The sequence below is a fragment of the Protopterus annectens genome, chromosome 12.part0, assembly GCF_019279795.1.
Source record: "Protopterus annectens isolate FY-2018-M chromosome 12.part0, PAN1.0, whole genome shotgun sequence".
NCBI classification, from domain to species: Eukaryota; Metazoa; Chordata; order Ceratodontiformes; family Protopteridae; genus Protopterus; species Protopterus annectens.
This window is the reverse complement of record NC_056746.1, coordinates 391,470,663-391,491,046: the sequence shown is the minus strand read 5'-3', so window position 1 is coordinate 391,491,046 and position 20,384 is coordinate 391,470,663. Positions and strand designations below refer to the sequence as shown.

Genomic DNA, 20,384 nt, shown 5'->3' with positions numbered 1-20,384 from the left:
ATCCAGGTCTTCTATTTTCCCTTTCAGTTCCAGCACAATCTGTAACTATGGACGCATCAGATGTTGCTTGGGAAGCAGTATCTATGTGAATAAAAGTGCAGAGCCCTTGGAAAAAAGAGTGACAAACTAAAATATATAAATATAAGAGAGGTGTTGGCAGTCATAAATGCTCTCAGCTCTGGCAGTCGTGCAGTCTCCTGGGCTATTACAAGTGATTACAGACAACACCGCAGTGATGTGAGGGATCCAGATCTTTGCCTCTGTGCAGATTAGCCGAGGTATCATAGGATTTAACAGTTCAGCGGCATCTTACATCGTGTCGGAGCAAAATATTGTGACAGACAAGCTGAGCAGGACTAGGACAGACCCTCATGAATGGAAATTGAATCAGGTGGTCTTCCAGTATTTGATGTAGTTGTATTGATTGTTTTGGGTAGATGTCCTTCCTTATCACTGTTGCAGTATTCTTCACCTAAGGGATTTCCTGCTAAAGATAGCCCAATGTCTGGCCAGTGTACCAAAGCCTTCAGCTCTTAAAAGGCACAGTTCTCTAGGGCATAAAGGTGATGAACAGATGCAGATACTCAGAACTGAAAAATCCCCAGGAAGACCAGAATACTTTCTAAGACAAAGAGGAACACGTAGTCAGAAGAAGGAAAAAAAAAAAGGAAGAAAGGGCCATCAACCAGGGCGGCAACCAGGACACAGGAAAGAGTCAGGATTGGGGGGGGGGGGCGTCAAATACTGCAGCAGTGAAGAGAAGGACATCTACTGTTACAAGATTTTACACAAGTGTACAATGTATCATTGTTGCAGTATTCTCCACCTAAGGGAGAGTACAAAAGTTCAAGTGGAAGCCTGAAAGGAGGAAGACAGAGAAGAACCCTCCATGAACCCATGCAGGATAGCCCTAGCAAAGCCTGCTGTGGCCCCGGAAACATCCAACTTGTGAAATTTAGTGAAAGTATGAAAAGATGATCAAGTAGCAGCCTCAAGGATAGAACTGGTATCTAGACCATTGAAAAAGGCACCAGAGGAGGCAACTGCCCTAATAGAATGTGCCTTTACAGACAAGGAAGTCATTTGCCATGAAAAGAATGACAAAAGGAAATGGCTTTAGAAATCCAGAGACGGGAAACAGGTTGAAGGCTCACAGATCCATTGGGAGATGGTGACAGTAGGACCCCGTCTGGATTTGATTTCTGACAGATTTCCTCATCATCCTATCCACATCTGCCTCAGAGAGATCTCTGGAGGATCTGATTGAAGATGATGTTGAAGGTAGACGAGATAACCTCCTGGGAGTTTCCTGCAAAAAGGGGATCGGCGCCTTGGTGAAATTGGCTCCAGAGAGAAGTGAGGGCTCTGAGGCCAAGGTGACTTAGTTACTGCTGACTTCGGATCCGAAGATGTTGGATCTGAGCGCTTAGTTAGCTTAGCAGGTGGCTCCAATGCAGGAGCTGATTTAGGAAACTGGGCTGGCAAGCATTTCTTATGTTCCCAGAGCTCCGAAGTCATTTTAGATGTTTTGGTGGGGGGTTTGATCCCCTGAAGTAGAAGCAGAAGAAGGAGCCAAAGCTGGAAGCAAGTCCTTTAAAACCAATTTATTTTGCTTATTACTGATAGCTCTGGAATTGACCCCTGCACAGATTTGGCAAGGGGGTGTCCAGATGGCCTTGTTGGCTTTTCAGCCATGTTGTTAGAATACAAGAGATTTTTTTTTTTCTTTTTGATGAAGAATAGGGAAACATTACCAACAGTACTAATAAAATAACTTCCCCTAAAAAGTGGGTAAGAAAGATAAAGGGAAAGGGGTTACCAACAGTGGTAAAAATGGAAATAGAAAAGGTGAAAATTGCAGAAAAACAAGTAAAGGGAGAAAGGGTATAGAAGAAAAAGGAACAAGAGAAGAAAAAGTAGTACATTTGACTTTTACTCATGAAAAGAATTGTGAAACACAACCCAGAGCACGATTCACATCCAAACCATTAGCACGCCAACCAAGATCTGTCCCATTTTTCCCTTGTTGAAGAATGAAAATGAACAACACAGATGCTTAGTTATGGTGAATACATACCTTTTATTTTTCTACATTCTGGTCTGTTGGTTGACTTTTTTGGTTAGTTTGGTTTTGCATTGCCCTCAGGATCTTGCCTTTTTTTTGCATACATCTATCTAGCCAAAGGGACACAATGACTACAGATCTGTTGCCAAGCTGTGTCCCTTAACAAAAATATTTGAAAAAAATGTACATGCATCTGTTTGAGCACATAAACGTGGCATTGTCTGTCATAAACAGTACTGGTTCTGGAACTTGTTGTACTATGCCTTATATACAGTTGCTGTCAGTGTATTAAATAATATGAATGGCTTCAAGTTAACAGGACATTGTTCCTTGACCTAACCAGAGGTTTTGAAACTGTCTCAGTCGTAACCTTTTCATTGACAAATAGGGAGGCTTAAACTTTGGAACCCCTGCACTGCATCAGTTTAAAGGTTACCCGATAGAACAGTTTAGATTTTCTCCAGCACCTCTCTGACTGTTTGGGCTGATGGGAAGGTGCCCTGAAAGCTTTGGTAGTTGGCTGGCTGTTATATCCTTAGAAGGATGTAAGCCATATAACTTGGGGTACTGCAAAATGTGATTATTTGAACATATAATTTTATGGTTAAGTTTACTTGCATAAATGTACTTTTCCAAGTTCCTTGGTCACCTCTGACATGACTTTCATAGTGTGTGGATCTGCAACCAGACTAACTCTGATCTATCAAGCAAGCTTCATCCAGACATCAGCTCTCTCAAACTGCTGAGCACATAGTTTCTTATATTCCATTTATGGCCAAAAGAGTTCAGATATTAACTGCTTCTCAAAAGCAGTTTCTTGAAAAAGTATATAAAAGCAGATGGAAAAGATTTTCACTGTGGGCTTTTGATAAAGGTTCGATCCTCCTTTTTAGTTCCAGTACCTTCTATTTTGCAGTTCTTGGACAATCTTTTAGACTCAGGCTCCAGTTATTCATGATTAAAGTCCAGCTAGCTGCCATCTCAAACTTCTGTCCATGTCTAGATTCCAGTTCCATAACCCTTCTTAAGATTTTCAAGGCCATTTTAAAGGGACCTTTTCTGCTTACGCCACCTATTAATAACCCTACTCCACCATGAAGACCTCACATTATTACTTCAAACTGTAATGAAGCCCCTATTTGAGCCTAGTTCTTCCTTTCTAAAACACTTCTCCTGGAAAGTTTTATTTTTGGTTGTAATTACCTCTGCAAAAAGGAATTCTGTGCTGTATCCATTACCTTGCAGTCAACCCTACTTGTTTTTTCATAAAAATATGAGTTCTTTCAGACCTAACCCTGCCTCTGTCCCTAAAGTAACTTCAGAGTTGGCCTTGAATCGGTCAGTTCATTTGTCTGTTTTCTTCCCCAGTCACACTATCAGAGGAGAGAGCCAACTCCATACCCTTGGCTGTTCATTGTCAGTTAAGGTTCTATCTTCACAGAGCAAAATCTAGAAGAAAAAAAGACAAACTCTTCATATTCTTTTCCAAAGCCAAATTAGAAGCCAAAGTTTCCAAAAGTCAACCTTATTTAAATGGCTGTCAGATTGCATCTTCTTTATTTACTCTTCCAAAAACATGACATTGCCACCTAAGCCCAAAGCTTATTTCTGTGACTTATTTCAAATATTTTATTGTGAATGACATCTGTGCTGCAGCAGCTTGGTCAACGATGTACACCTTTAACAAACATTATAACCTTGACAGCGTATCAAGGCCCAGAGCTGCCTTTGGTTCCATTTTGCCATGGTTCTGTCCTGACCATTGAGGCGGACAGAGGGGAAAGTGTAGTATGTGAAAGTTATGAACTTGGCATGATAGGATTGTTCCTTTCCATCCATCTGAATTTCCTGCCTACTATCAGCCTACCAAATTGGCACCTTCCATCTTTTCTGGATGTATTTAGTAAACATAAGCCTGAAACCTTCTGTGTCGTCACATTTTGCTCTGTACCTTATCGTTCTGTTTATGGCAAACTCTATCTGAGACAATAGTGGAACCACATAGCACTATGGAAGATGGGAGAGGAGAGCTTGAGCATTGTAACATCATATGACTGATATATTTGTCGGCTTAGATGCACTGCAAGGGCAGATAACCCACCAATAAAAGTGGAAGGAGAGGGTTAGTAACAGTCTGCAGTTATAATTAGTGCATAACTTTCATTTAAACCATGCCAGGAGGAAACTACCAGACCTAAGTCTGTGATAGCTGACATTAGTTATGAAAATATGCCTTCTATTTATGTTTTTCTGAAACTGTTAAAAATAAAGCACATAGGTAGACCGGAAGTAAAATGCATACGTTATTTGCTTTAATACTGTAACAATTTTACAGCCTATCGGTAAGCCTTGGTGTCATGTACTGAGCTTTCCTGCACAAGGTAGTGATGAGTCCAGGAGGTGGCAGTATACCTTTTTCAATAATTTTATGCATTACATTTATTTCTTTTCTTTTCTTTATTGAGATGTTGCTCTAATTTGTGAATGTTTCTGTGGTTACAGTAGAGTTGATTATCCGAAACGTCATTTATCAGAACCAGCCTTCCAAGGTTTTTTGGTAGGAAAAATCATGAAATCTATAATGTAAACATTACAAGTATTTGCTTGAGTATGTTTTTTGAGCTTGTAGCCAGCTCCTGTGCGAAAAATATTCTTTACTATCCACTGGAATCACTGAATGGTTGAAAAGTGTTTTCCTGCATGCAGAAGAAAACAAGATTTTAGAAGTTTTTAATCTGGTTCATTTATATGTTTGATTATCTGGACTGTTGTAGGTCCCAATTAGTTTGGATAATCATCTGTGTACTGTACTTTTGGCTGACAAGCCTTACATGAGTTTCCTTTAGTAAATTTTTTCCGTATCTAAATGTACTGTAAATCAGAATAGACTCCCCCCATCAAATTAAGTTTCTCTCTTTGTAGTAGTTTGCTAAAACGCAATGTGAAAGCTTTAGCAACTCTAGCTATTACATTGACAAGCAGTGTTTGGAAAAGGTAGCAGAGCATAGAGTCCAACAATAAGCAATGCTTTTTTTTTTGTTTTGTTTTTGTTAGCATATATTAGTAAGCACAGTCACCCTTTGTCCTTCAGTCTGCAGTTACAGCCCCAAAAACTGTCCTATATCAAAATGAGCAACAAGAAACGCCAAACCTATGCATGCTCACCCTCTGAGTGATCAGGATTCACATTTCACAAACACTGTAATGTCTATGCAAAGGGTTGTGGAGCAGACTCTTATGGCCTAGAGTGTTAGCAGTCTGTTTCGTAGATGGAGTGTCACAGATGGTTTTGAGTGTTTTGTGAGGTTCTGACCCTCTGTGCTTCATAAGGGCAGATGTCACCCCTAAGAAAAAAAAAACAGAAAACTAAAAATGTTTCTCCTGTCAAAACATTTCAGGAAAAGGAATGGGTGGAAGGGTATCTTGCCTCTGGAAAAACCTTTATTCATTTCATCTCCTTCAACTTCCCCATGCTCTTCAAAAGAGAGCGCATGAGTCTCCATGTGAAGAGAAGGAAGAGGAATCTGATTCTAATGAAGATTCCTTAGTTTATTCATCATGGATCCATTATGCTGGTCAGTTTGCCTCTGAAGATGAGGACACTTGTCCCCTGACTTCCCCTTTTAGGAAATCTCTTTTGGAGAAACTGTAACTAAAATTATGCAGCACTTTGTGAATCCAAACAAATGCCTTACATACAAAAAAGATTCCATAACTTGCTGGAAGTGTAGGGCCTTCTGTGCCTTCTTCTGTCCTGCAGTCATGGAGGCCTTCCTGGATGCCTTTCCATCCACTTTCACTTGTCCTTATTCCCCATCTCCAACACCCAGAAAGTCGGTAAGTTTTATAAGGTACCTGAGAACCATAAAAAGTTTCTTTACAAAAGTCCTATTGCAGATCATTCTGCCTTTTTCATTTCTACTGATTAAGTTATTAAGGTTCTGCCATCAGCTAGTGTTTTGCCATCTGATGGAGATAGTGGGGCCAAGGACAGGTATGAAAAGGTGGTTTATTCTTCTGCCGTTCTTGATTTCAGAACTTTAAATTTGCCATACTCAAAAGACAAAATACCTATTGCCCATTTTAGGGGATCTAAATAAGACCATAGCTATCCTTGAGACTTCTGATTCTAAGAAACATGCAATTTTTATGTTTGGGAAGCTACACAAGTTGCTAGGCACTTCATTAAATGCAGCTATGATGCTGCAGAGGCTTCTTCCATGGCTGCTGCTACTGGATTAGTTATTAGAAGATTTGTTTGGCTTCACCTACATTCCCTCCCTGTGGATGGTAAAGGCCAAGAGCTTGAATTTTCCTCTTCACAGGAACCTTTTGTTTGGACCCTGTACTGCAGAACTTTTGAAGACTGTGCAAGAGAAGGGCAGAATGACGTATGAATTTAATCAGATTTTTTCCCACTTCAGTGGCTTGGTATTAAAGAAATTACTCAGCTAAACCCATTTCTTTTGTCCGCAGGTATCAAAAACCCTCACAGAGGAGCAGGAAACAGCCCAGTAAAAGATTTCATGATAAGCTTACCAAAAACTCCTGCAAAAACCTCCTTTTCCCTGACATGTCAGCCTGACTGGGTCCCTATCAGTTCAGAAAAAAATCAGTTCAAGCGAATGGCATTTTCTCATACTGAGATTGCAGTACAGTGAGGATCGGGAAATTTTCCCTTCACCTTCTGTAACTTGATCTCGGAGTTGATATGTATAATTAGCGTGGGGTGTGGGGGCAGATGAAATGCCATTCACTGAAGTGACGGTTCGATGTAGTGATATAGACCCCAGTCTGACTACCTACTGCCACTTCCCTTCCTCCTTGGTGTAGGAATTCCTCTTATCAAAAAGGCTAACCCTGTCCTTTCCAGCCTGAGACTTCATTGCTACAGACAAATGGGCAATCCTATTCATTCAGTCCATCTGATCCAACATTTGGGTCCTCTAGCCCGAGCTCTAATCTTAGACCCATTTAGTGATCCAGCCTGAAGTCTTTCCCAAACTCATACCCACAATGCCCTGGTACTCCCTGACTAACTCAGAACTTGTTTGCTGCCTGTTGGAGTAGCAGCACAGATCTTGGCAAACAAGTGCTCCACCTGTTATTTGTTATTAGAAGTTGCGAAAAAATAGCTATTTGCAGTGCTTTGGCCTTTGTTATATAGGAGTTCATCTTTAAAGTACTTGGGATAGTCTGTTTTCTTTTCTTAGCTATTTGAGGATCTCTTTCAGCCCTTCCACTTGTGGCCTCTTGCCATCTTTTCTCCTCTCTTTAAGGTAGTTCTTGTAGTTTGTAGTATAGTTATGAGTTTTTTTACAAGTTAGCCGTGTGCATTTCTCTGTCATTAATCTTGCAGTTTTCTGTGTGTTCCTGACATTTGGCTTAAGTATATATTTATTAGTACTTAGATTTGAGTGTTTTCTTTGTGTAAATATACTTAGTTTTTGTGAAATTCTCTGTTTACCAAAATTTTGTACTGCAGTAGAGAAAGCTTCAAAGCTTCTAAAAGTACTCCAGATGTGGCCCCCTTCATAATCTCTATGTGGTCTGTTTGGGGTTAGCACATCTTGGTGCCTCATGTGGCATCTGTGCTGCCTTTGGGCCCATAGCCCTGTCAGACAGGAGGAATAAGCTTGTTGTTAAAGGGCTCCTTCCTCCAGATCTGGAGTCCGTTATAACCAAGAAACCTTCTGGGAAAGCACAGAGCCCAAGTATCAGGAGTCAAAGAAATGTTCATCGGGTTCTTCTTCTGCAGTTTTGACTCTGTGAAGATTCTGAAACTTGAACATGTGGTTTGGATGCCAGTATACATACCCCACCTCTGGATCCAGAGCCAGTGGCTCCTATCACTATTCAAGATTCTCCCAAGAGAGTGGAGAAGCCTGTTTCCACACCCTCTTCGTCCCTGTTTACAAGATCCTTTAAATTTCGCAAAACTGCCTCCAAAGTTGATTTGGATTGCCTGTTACAGAAGTCTCTTAGAACCTAAATCAAGAAAGATGTCATTGCAACTTCATCTGCTCCAAAACTAATTGGGTCCATATACTTCACCCAGATCTAGGCTCCCATACTGGTCCTTGCTTTGGTCCCAGTCTCCCTGGATCTGTTTGATCATCTGGATCATGGGGCCTGGGAGTCTTTGATCCAGGTATCATTGGCACTGAGGATTTTGGATGTGATTCAGCTAATTCGGCTCCTGTCTGATCTGTTGACAGTCTCAGAACCAAGGGATCAGGTGGATGGCTCCACTAGTGTCATCACAGATGTCAGCCTTTGAGACCTCTATTCTGCTTCCCTCTTGCTGCCAGTCACTTAGTTGGATCCAGAGATTCTACCAAGCTCATTTTCACACTCTTCCTTTGGGGAGTTGGAGCTGGCTACTTGTGCAGTTTTCTCAGATCTCATGGAGGTTGGAGTGACTTTGGGTCCTGTAGAGATTCGTCTCACCTTGCAGAACAGATCTGCAAGGCCCTTGGACTGCGATTCCACCCTATGACCCCTGTTCCTTGGGTTGACTTCTGAACAGGCATCATCTAGGCAGATTCATTCCATAGACCCCAAACTTTCTGCTCTACTTTTCTCTGAGGAATCAAGAGCATCATCCCCTGAGTCACCTACAAAGAGGTGAGTTACCTACATAGAGGGTGTGCAAGAGGAAGCACATTTACTCAACTAATGTATCAGATACTGATTCGGATGATGGAGTTTGCTCCCAGCAGTCCCCTCTTGAGGACATTTCCTTCAGAGAGATCCTGGAGCTCTCAAGACAGAGGGTAAATTGGCCAACCAAACCCTTTGTCAGGATGAAGCAATATTATTTGAAGCATACAGAATGACTTCTACTACTTCCTAGGTGGTACCTCCAGATGACAAATTGTTGGAGTTAGCAATAAAGAAATCCAAGCAGGAACCTGACGTGTAAGTCACTTCCCAGAAGGACTGACAGGATATTTCGTCACCCTAAAGATGAGCCCTTTTGTGCAGAGACTGCTCCAGTAGACTTTATTATAATTGAGTCAGTCACCAAAAAAGAGATGTTCATCATGCATACAGCTGCAGTCATAACAGATGGGGTTCTCCTGCCGTCAGGCGGGTCCTCGGTCGGCCGAATTCCAAAGTCTAGGTCCGGCGTCGGTTGTCGTCGCTTCTTCCCTGATGTCAGTGCGACAGGGGTATAAAAGAACCAGCCGACACCATTTTCTTCAGTCTTTCTTGCCGTGCGGTGCCCGAAGCAGAAGCAGTTCGCAAGTGCCAGTCTGTCAGCTCCTGAAATTACGAAAATTTTGAAACCTAAGTCTTCTTGAAAGCTAAGTACCCCTTTGGGGAAACTTTTCTTGCCTCAGACCGATGTCAGACAAAGTTAATAATTGTATTTCATGTGGGAAGCAAATACCACATAAGGATTTCCATTCCCTCTGTATACCTTGTTTAGGCCCAGACCACGGCGTCTCGGTCTGCCGCTTTTGTGCTACATTCAACAAACGCACCATTAAGCATCGGGCGGAGTTCGCCCAGCATTATTTTGGAAAAACATTTAACTATATTATGTCGTCGGATACTCTGACTCCAGTTTTGTCTAAAAAACGCTAAGATAAGGACCGACACACGAGGTCCGCTGCCTCTACCGACACCACGCCAAAGCCGACTACACGTTGTCCGGTTCTCAGCGAGGTGCCTACGCAGCCCCTGACTACTGACGACACTTCATTGGCGATGTCTCCTGTGCCCGAGGTCGCAGGCTCCTCGGCCCACACCCCAACTACAGATACCGAAGCCACTCTTTGCGTTGAACCTCAGAATGTGGACAGGTCTACCTCCACTCAAGGTGTCTTCAGACCTTCCTCTTCTTTCTCCATCAAGGCTTTCACTAAGTCTAAAGCAGCCATGCACTCTGAGACAAGCTACACAGGGCCCATCTCCAGGCCCCATGCCTAAAAAGCAGATGCTTAAAATGGCTGAGGATTTAATTACTCTTATCAGGGGTTCTCAACCCCCACGGACAAAGGCCCAGAGTGGAGGAAGAATCCCCCTCCTCTGATCAGGGCTCCATTATTTCAGAGCACTCTGATGATCAGGAACATTCTTACTCCCCTTTTGAAGACTCTGATGCGGAGGAGACCATTCCTTCTGTATCCCCCCAGAGGATTACTCATTTGGGGAAACTTTGCATACTTTAAGGGAACACTTCCACTGGGAAGGCCAAGATTAGTCAGATTCCAAGAAAAGGCTTAGGGAATTTCTCTTACTACCTCAGCACAGGCCTCTGGCTATATCTCCTGTCTTGGACATCCTAGATTATGATTACTCGGAGGCCTGCCTTAACCCGGACTCTCTGCCTCCAGCCCCAGTTAAGCCTGACAGGTACTACAGGGTTCCTGATTCACACCAATTTCTATACAAAAGCCATGCTGCTGACCCAGAAACCATCTCACAGGGCCCCAAGGGAATTAAGGCCTCCACTGCTAAAAATCCTTTACCTTCCAAGAGAGATTCCAGATCCTTAGAAAGGTGGGGAAAAAAGGTATATATACCTCAGCTACCTTAACCATGAGGGCCTTAAACTGTCAGTTCCATATGCTAAAATACCAACAGTTTTTGTTATCACAATTGAAAAGTAAAATGTCACAACCTGAACAACCAGACTTGAAGGAGTTGCAGGATTTGATGCATAGTGCAGAACAAGTGGGTAAGCATACCTTACAATGTGGTTTTGATGCTCTAGAGGCCTCATGTAGAGCTGCTGTTACAGGATCAGTCATACGTAGACATGCCTGGCTCAAGGAACAAACCTTGCCTGATCATGTCAAAGCTAAGTTACTAGATGCCCTCTTCAAAAGGATGTATTATTTGGTGCTAATGCAGGGGAGGTATTAAGGAAAATGGAGGAAAAGGCTAAATCAATGCAAACTGTGAAAGATTTTCTACAGGTACAACCCCCACATTTCAGTAGAAGTTGGCCTTCCAAAAATTGGTCTTTTCCAGCCACGGACAGACCCCAAAGAGGCAGATACAGGCGCCCGAGGGGCAGAGGACAATCCCAAGGATCGTTTAGAGGCAGACAATGGCAAGCTCCTACACAAAGAGGTGGTGAGGATAACTCGCAATCATTCAGAAAGCAAGCCCAATGACTTTCCCCTTTGCATGCCAAGCAAGACTCAAATGGCAGCCCCCTTAGGAGGAACGCTGGCATTATTTTCAAAGAATTGGCATATTGTCACAAAAGACAAATGGATCCTGGACATTATAAACAGAGGCTACAGATTCCATTTTCACACCCTTCCAAAAATGAGAGGCATGCCAAACCTGCTACACAATCAAAGGGCAGAGGCACAAAGGCAAATTACAGATCTCATAGACATGAAAGCTATTCAAGAGGTACCTACGCACGAACAAGGTCAAGGTTTTTATTCCAGGCTATTCCTGGTGCCAAGGAAGGGAAAAGATTGGAGACCTATTTTGGACCTGTCCATCCTAAACACATATCTACTCGTACCAAAATTCAAGATGCTCACTCTACAGCAACTTCTTCCCATGCTAGGCAAGGAGTCTTGGCCGGTAACATTGGACCTCAAGGAGGCATACCTGCATGTCCCAATCAGACAAAATTGCAGAAGATTCCTCAGATTTCTTGCAGGTTCAACCCATTATCAATTCTCTGCATTGTCCTTTGACTTATCTACTGCGCCCAGAGTATTCACGAAATGCCTGGCATCAGTAATTGCCTACTGCAGACTTCAAGGGATACAAATATACCCTTATTTGGACGACTGCCTGATCCACGCAGACAGCAAGCACATTCTTCTGAAACATCTGACTTGTGTAATAATGTTGTTGAGCTCTCTGGGATATACCCTCTCGGAAGATAATTTCCCTGGGTGCCAACTTGGACACAAACACCCAGATGGCCTACCTCACACCAGAGAAGCAGGGGCAACTAACTCAATACTTCAGAGCACTAGCAAATTGCACCAGGCTGACTGCAAGGAAAATCCTGCAGGCTCTGGGATTCATGGCATCTTGCATCTTACTAATCCCATGTGCAAAGCTGCATATGAGGAAACTTCAATGGTACCTGAAAAACCTATGGTCTCAACACAGCCACAGTTTGGAAACAATAATACCACTAATTCCATGTCTACAAAAGGAATTTCTGTGGTGGGCTCAAGCATGCCAAACAAACACAGGTCTTCCATTCAGCAAGCCTCAAGCAAATCAAGTCATCACAACAGACGCCTCGGACTACGCCTGGGAGGCGCACATGACAGATCGGTGCATTCAGGGCAAATGGTCACAAAAAGAAAAGCACCTTCACATCAATCAAAAGGAAATGCTAGCAGTAATAAATGTTATTATAGCATTCAAAGACCTTCTGCAACCAGGTCAACTATTGATAAGAACGGACAACACCACAGTTATGTGGTACATAAGCAAGCAGGGAGGAACACATTCATACCCCCTATGCAGACTGGCCATGTCACTTTGGAACATAGCCATGGACTTACAAATCGAACTACAAGCACAGTACTTGCCAGGCAAGGAAAACACGCTGGCAGACAACCTAAGCAGAAATATGACAGATCCACACGAATGGAAGTTGCATCCAAAAGTTTTTACAGAAATAATCCAAGCATGGGGAAGGCCAGACATAGATCTCTTTGCCTCCCACAAAAATCACCAATTGACAAAATTCTGCTCAAGGATTTTCCATCCAAAGGCCTGGAGAGTGGACGCTCTCTCTTTCAGTTGGACATCAATGACAGTTTATGCCTTCCCACCTCTTCCTCTGCTGCCCAAAGTTCTATTGGAAACCAAAGCAGACAGACCAAAGATGATTCTCATTGCTCCAGACTGGCCAAGACAACACTGGTACCCACTCCTGAGGAGCCTGACGCATTCCCCACCATGGACCCTGCCTCTAATGCCTCTTCTCCTGACTCAGCACAGCTTCAAAACTCTTCACAGCCAGCTAAAACACTCAATCTAGCCGCATGGAAGATTCCTTAGCATCACAACAGACCCTACTCTCCAAGGAGGTGCAGGATGTCATTTTGGAGGCCAGAAGGCCGTCAACTAGAAAAGCTTACTCTGCAAAATGGAAACGGTTTTGTGTCTGGAATGAGAAAAAGGGCCAGGATCCTGGAAAACTGAATTTACCTCAAATACTACAGTATTTAGCTGAGCTGCTAAGCAGTGGACTTTCATTCTCCTCCATCAAAATCCATGCCTCAGCCATTTCTGCAGAATACAACACTGATCCACCCTTATTCTCTCACCCTCTCTTAAGACAGTTCCTCAGAGGGGCTAAGAATCTAAGACCCCCAAGGAAACGACCAATACCTGCTTGGGATCTCAATTTCATTCTGGAAGAACTGACCTTGCCTCCCTTTGAGCCAGCTGCTTCATCAGATTTGCAATATTTGTCCTGGAAAACAGCTTTACTTCTGGCTATTACCTCAGCTCGTAGAGTTTCAGAACTACAAGCTCTCATGGCTGTGCAGCCTTTTATCATCTTCCATCAGGACAGAGTTTCCTTACGAACCAACCCGTCCTTTATGCCTAAAGTGGTATCCAGGGTAGCTTTGAATCAGGCCATACACTTACCTACCTTTTATCCTAATCCTCAGAACAAAGGGGAGAGATTACTACATTCCTTGGACATCCACAGACAACTGCGTTATTATTTGGACAGAACAAAGCCTTTCAGAAAATCAGAACAGCTCTTTGTGTCCTATGCTGTAGGAGCTCAAGGAAAGCCAATTTCCAAACAGACCATCTCAAAATGGATAGCCCACTGCATACGTTTTTGCTATTCTTTTCATGGCAAAACTGTACCTACAGGCATCAGATCTCACTCCACAAGGGCCACAGCTACCTCTGCAGCTTTCCTCAGAGGAGTTCCTACCAAAGATATTTTGGAAGCAGCCACTTGGAGTTCTGTGCATACCTTCTCCAAGCACTACCACCTACCATTATACTCCAAAACTAGAGCAGGCTTTGCCACTGCAGTCTTGCAGGGCATCCTGGCTCCTCCTAGATCCACCTAGTGCCTACCACCCCTTTCTTAGCTTTGGGATTCTACCCATCTGTTATGACTGCAGCTGTATGCACGATGAACATAGTACAGTTTTGTACCTACCATAAATGTAGATGTTCGAGTGCTAATACAGCTGCAGACCAGGTTTCCCTCACTCCTTCCCCTCTTGGGACATGCCTATTGGCTAACACCTCCTCATACAACCTGATTGGGGTATTCATTTATGGTGTATTTGCTTGCAACTACTGTATTTTGATTATATTGCATTGCTTTATTACACAAATTTATGTATTGCCTTCCTTCTGGGGGCACCTGACATCTGGGGCAAGAAAAACTGAAGAAAAAGGCGTCGGCTGGATGTCCTTCAAGGATGCATCTGCAGTCCTTACAAATGGGTTGTCCTGTCATCAGGCAGCCCTTCGGTCGGCCGGATTCCAAAGTCTTGGTCTGGCCTCGGCTGGTGTCGCACTTCACCCGACGTCATAGCTGCAGTTATTCGGGTATAAAGGCATCAGCCAACGCCATTTTCCCCAGTCTTTCTTGCCGCGTGGCGTCCGAAGCAGAAGCTGTTCGCAAGTGCCGGTCGGTCAGAACCAGAGATTACTACTACCGAAAACTACTTCGAAGACTTCTAAAAAGCTAAGTACCCCGTTGGGGACTCTTTCTTGCCTCAGCCGATGTCAGAAAAAGTGAATAACTGTTTAACTTCTGGGAAACAAATACCTCATAAAGATTTCCACTCTTACTGCTTACCTTGTCTAGGCCCAGACCACGACGTCGCAGCTTGTCTAGCCTGTGCTTCTTTTAACCGGCGGACGCTTAGACGTCGGTCGGAGTTTGCTGAGGAGTTTTTCGGCTCCGAATTTGCTTATATTATGCCGTCGGATCCTCCGACTTCGCAAATATCTAAAAAACGCAAGGAAAAGGACCGACACTCGTGGTCCGCGGTTTCGGCCGAAACCTCGGTAAAGCCAACTGCTTTTTTTTTTTGCTGAAACCGAGCAAGCGGTTCCTCCTTCAGCCGAAAACTTTCCTCCTGCCGAGGCCTCTTCTAACCTCGTGGAATCGGCTTCTGATATCCCACCTACTGTTACAGTTTCTCAGGAATTATCAGACACTATTCCCTTGGATATTTCAACCCCTGCACGTGGAGCTGCTAGGCCACCTGCAGCCATGTCCATTAAGGCCTTTGCCAGGGCTAAAGCAGCTAAAACTACTAAATCTGTGCCTGCTAAGCCCCCCTCTCACAGGCCTAGCTCTAGTTCACAAATGCTTAGTTTAGCAGAGGATCTCATTTTTTTAATCCGAGGATCCCAACCTCAACCAGACAGGGCCTCTCACCCGCCTCCAGAGAAGAGGCCTAGAGCAGAGCCCCCTGAGCCAGTGTCTACAGATGATTCCTCTGATGACTCAAATGATACAGACCCTCCAGAGGCCCCATACTCCCCTTATGAAGACTCTGATGGTGAAGAGTCCATTCCTTCTGCCTCTCCGCCTGAGGAATTTTCCTTTGGGGAAACCCTGCATGCTATGAGGGAACAATTTCAGTGGCAGGGCCAGGATTTTCAGATTCCAGAAAAGGCTTAGAACTTTTCTGCATTTACCACAACATAGGCCTTTAGCCATACCTCCAGTTCTTTCTGTTGTAGATGATGCATTTAATGATGCTTGTACTGCTCCTGATTCTCTGCCTCCGGCCCCTGTTAAGCTCGATAGATACTACAGGGTCCCGGACACACATTACCACTTGTATAAGGCTCCCCTTGCAGATCCAGAGACTATCTCCCAAGGACCTAAGGCTGTAGCAGCCACCTCTGCCAAAACCCTCCCTCTGAAAGGGAATCCAGATCCTTAGAGAGATGGGGTAAAAATGTTTACACTTCTGCTACTCTTTCAGCTAGGGCCTTGAACTGCCAATTTCACATGATGCAGTATCAAGAATTTTTGCTAGATCAGTTAACCAAAAAAGTGTCCTCAGATGAAACAGTAGACAAAAAATGTGCAGGAAATGGTACATAACATTCAACAAGTCAGTAACCATTCCCTAAAATGCGGCTATGATGCACTGGAGGCTTCCTTTAGATCAGCCATGACTGGCACAGTCATCAGAAGGCATGCACAGCTAAAAGAACAGGCCTTACCAGACCATGTCAAATCAAAACTATTAGATGCTCCTATGGATAAGATCAATTTGTTTGGCTCTCCTGCACAACAAGTACTGAAGAAGATGGAAGAGAAGGCAAAATCTGTCCAAACAGTAAAAGATTTCTTGCAGGTCCAACCACCGAGGTTTAGCAGGAATTGGCCCTCCAAGAATTGGTCCTTTCCAGACTCCTCCAGAACTCAGAGAGGCAGGAATAGGCGTTCAAGAGGCAGAAGCCAATCCAGGGGTGTTTACAGAGGACGTCAGTGGCAGGGCAACAACCAGCGAGGCACAGCCACCACCACAACTACTGGTCAATCACAGTGACTTGGCTCTGGCACCGCCTACCAGGGAACAACTGCAAGCACCCTTAGGTGGGAAGCTAGCCTTATTTACGACAAACTGGCATTACATCACAAGAGACAAGTGGATTTTACAGATAATAGACCAAGGTTACAGGTTTCACTTCCATACTCTACCAGGGAAGAGAGGAATGCCAAACCTACCTCCAAATCAAAAGACAGAAGCACTAAAACAAATATCCCAATTATTAAGGATGAGAGCTGTAGAAAAGGTACCATCTATGGAGCAAGGGAAGGGATTTTACTCCAGACTCTTCCTGGTACCAAGAAAAGAAGGCAAATGGAGACCTATTCTCGACTTGTCCGCTTTAAACACATTCCTCATTGTTCCAAAATTCAAAATGCTGACCCTACAGCAGCTTCTTCCCATGTTGGGCAAGGAGTCTTGGCTGGTGACTCTAGATCTCAAGGAGGCATACCTGCACGTCCCCATACGACCAAACTGCAGAAGATACCTCAGATTTCTTGCAGGATCAGAGCATTATCAATTCTCAGCATTGCCCTTTGGCTTATCTACTGCGCCCAGAGTGTTCACGAAATGCCTGGCATCAGTAATCGCTCATTGCAGACTTCAGGGAATCCAAATCTACCCATACCTGGATGACTGCCTGATACAAGCGGACAACGAAAGCAAGCTAGCAGAAGATTTACAAAGGGTCATTTATCTGCTACAAGCCCTGGGATACACAGTCAATTTAAAAAAGTCAAGACTGATACCATCCCAGAGAATAACCTTTTTGGGTGCAGAGTTGGACACATCAAGGCAAATGGCATTCCTAACAGTAGAAAAACAGGAACAGCTACCTCTCTACTTCTTGGCCTTAACAAAACAGAACCATCTGACAGCAAGAAAAGTTCTGCAAGCCTTGGGCTTCATGGCATCCTGCATAATATTGGTTCCTCATGCCAGACTGCATATGAGAAAACTACAGTGGTACCTAAGGAATTTATGGTCTCAACACAAGCACAGCTTGGAAACCCAGATTCCCATTATTCCATGCCTGAAGCAAGAATTCCTATGGTGGGCTCAGGCTTGTCAATCAAACACAGGATTGCCTTTTCACAGTGCTCAACCAAGCCAAACCATCACGACAGACGCCTCAGACCTCGGTTGGAGGGCACACATGCTGGACAAGTGCATACAAGGCTTATGGTCTCAAAACCAGCTGCACCTACACATAAATCTAAAGGAAATGCTGGCAGTAAAACTGGCAATTCAGGCATTCAGACCATTCCTTCAGCAAGGTCTATTGATGATAAGGACAGACAACACCACAGTTATGTGGTACATCAACAAACAGGGAGGCACACACTCGTATCCTCTATGCCGGATGGCACTGGATCTCTGGAATGTGGCCCTGATCTACAACATATAGTTAAAAGCAATTTTTGTACCAGGAAAAGAAAACATCCTAGCAGACATTTTAAGCAGGACTACCACGGATGCCCACGAATGGATGCTGCATCCGGACATCTTCAAAACCATTACAAGAAAATGGGGACTCCCAGAAATAGACTTATTTGCATCCCCACGCAATCACCAACTAAAGAAATTCTGCACAAGGACGTACCACCCACTTGCTTGGAAGTTGGACTCCCTATCCTTCAGTTGGAAAAACCTGACAGCATATGCATTTCCACCACTTCCTTTGATGCACAAAGTGCTATTGAAGATCAAAGAGGACCGTCCAAGGATCATTCTGATAGCTCCAGACTGGCCAAGGCAACATTGGTACCCATTACTGAGGAGCATGTCTCGGGAACAAATATGGCCACTACCCCTGGTTCCCTTGCTGTTAACACAGAACAATTACAACAATCTGCATCCAAACCTGAAAACTCTGCAGCTGACTGCCTGGAACATTGCATAAGACCAATTAACCCAAATTTATCCCAAAGGGTTAAAGACATTATCCTTGAGGCTCGCAGACCCTCAACAAGAAAAAATTATTCAGCAAAATGGAAAAGATATCTCATTTGGAGTACTGAAAAAGGAGAAGATGTGTCACTGATAAACATAGCCAACATTCTGGAATACTTGGCAGAGCTCTTCCACACAGGCCTGTCCTACTCCTCCATCAAGATTCATGCATCAGCTATTTCAGCAGAATACGACTTGGATCCTCCTGTCTTCTCACATCCTCTGCTCAGACAGTTTCTGAGAGGAATTACAAATGTAAAGCCTCCTAGGAAGCCACCATTACCAGCATGGGACTTGAACTTTGTGCTAGAAAAATTGACACTTCCTCCTTTCGAACCAGCAGCAACAGCAGAATTGCAATACTTATCATGGAAGACTGCTTTCCTGCTGGCAATCACTTCAGCAAGAAGGGTATCTGAACTTCAGGCATTAATGGCAGTGCAACCCTTCCTGATCTTCCATCAAGATAGAGTGTCCATGAGAACAAATCCTTCCTTTATGCCTAAGGTGGTTTCCAGAGTTTCTTTAAATCAGGCTATCCACCTACCTACATTCTTCCTAACCCACAGAACAGGGGAGAAAGACTACTACATACCTTGGATGTACATAGACAATTACGCTATTACCTGGACAGGACCAAGGGCAATAGAAAACTGACCAGCTACTGGTAGCATATGCAACAGGAAGGGAAGGAAAAGCAATTTCAAAACAGACAATCTCCAAGTGGATAGGAAATTGCATTAGATTTTGTTACTCCTACCATGGAAAGAAAACTCCAGAGAACATCAGGCCTCACTCTACAAGGGCTACAGCCACTACCACAGCCTTCTTACGAGGAGTGGCTACCAAGGACATTTTAGAAGCTGCTACTTGGAGCTCCGTGCATACATTTGCCAAGCATTATAATTTACCTTTATACTCTAGATCCCGAGCAGGCTTTGCCACTGCTGTTTTGCAAGGGATCCTAACTACACCATAACTTTATTTGTCCACCTCCCCAGTTTGGCTATGGTATTCTACCCATTTGTAAGGACTGCAGATGCATCCTTGAAGGACATAGTACAGTTTTGTACCTACCATAAATGTAGATGTCCGATAGGAATGCATCTGCAGTCAGGATTACCCACCCGCCTTCCCTCTGTGGTGCTCCTAGGGTATTTGCCCATCTTATAGCTAGCTGGGGAATCTATTATGGTGTATTTGTTTGTATATATGTACATACATGCTTATTTTTTGTGTTTGCTCTCTACTATTTGGAATCATTGGCATTTATCCAAATTTAGCCTTCCAAGAGGGCACCTGGCATCTGGGGCAAGAAACACTGAGGAAAATGGCGTCGGCTGATGCCTTTATACCCGAATAACTGCAGCTATGACGTCGGGTGAAGTGCGACACCAGCCGAGGCCAGACCCAGACTTTGGAATCCGGCCGACCGAAGGGCTGCCTGACGACAGGACAACCCATTTGTAAGGACTGCAGATGCATTCCTATCGGACATCTACATTTATGGTAGGTACAAAACTGTACTTTCCTTTATACCCCTGTCGCACTGACGTCAGGGAAGAAGCGACGACAACCGACGCCAGACCTAGACTTTGGAATTCGGCCGACCGAGGACCCGCCTGACGGCAGGAGAACCCTTCTGTTATGACTGCAGCTGTATTAGCACTCGAACATCTACATTTATGGTAGGAGCAAAACTGTACTTTGTGTACACTTACCATAAATGTAGATGTTTGAGGGTATTCACTGTTGCAGTCCAAGTTACCCTCCCGCCATCCCCCTGTCATTCTAAAGTTTATCTTTCCTTCTTCATCTTCTGCAACCTATGTGGTCGATTTGCTTGTAGATGAAGG

At 43.9% G+C, this 20,384-nt stretch overlaps 1 protein-coding gene across 1 annotated transcript in view; it reads left to right on the top strand.

The window, feature by feature from the left end:
* Positions 1 to 20,384, top strand: part of WIPI2 (WD repeat domain, phosphoinositide interacting 2) — a gene marked incomplete in the record, with an annotated part of 1,162,476 nt that overhangs the window by 901,807 nt on the left and 240,285 nt on the right.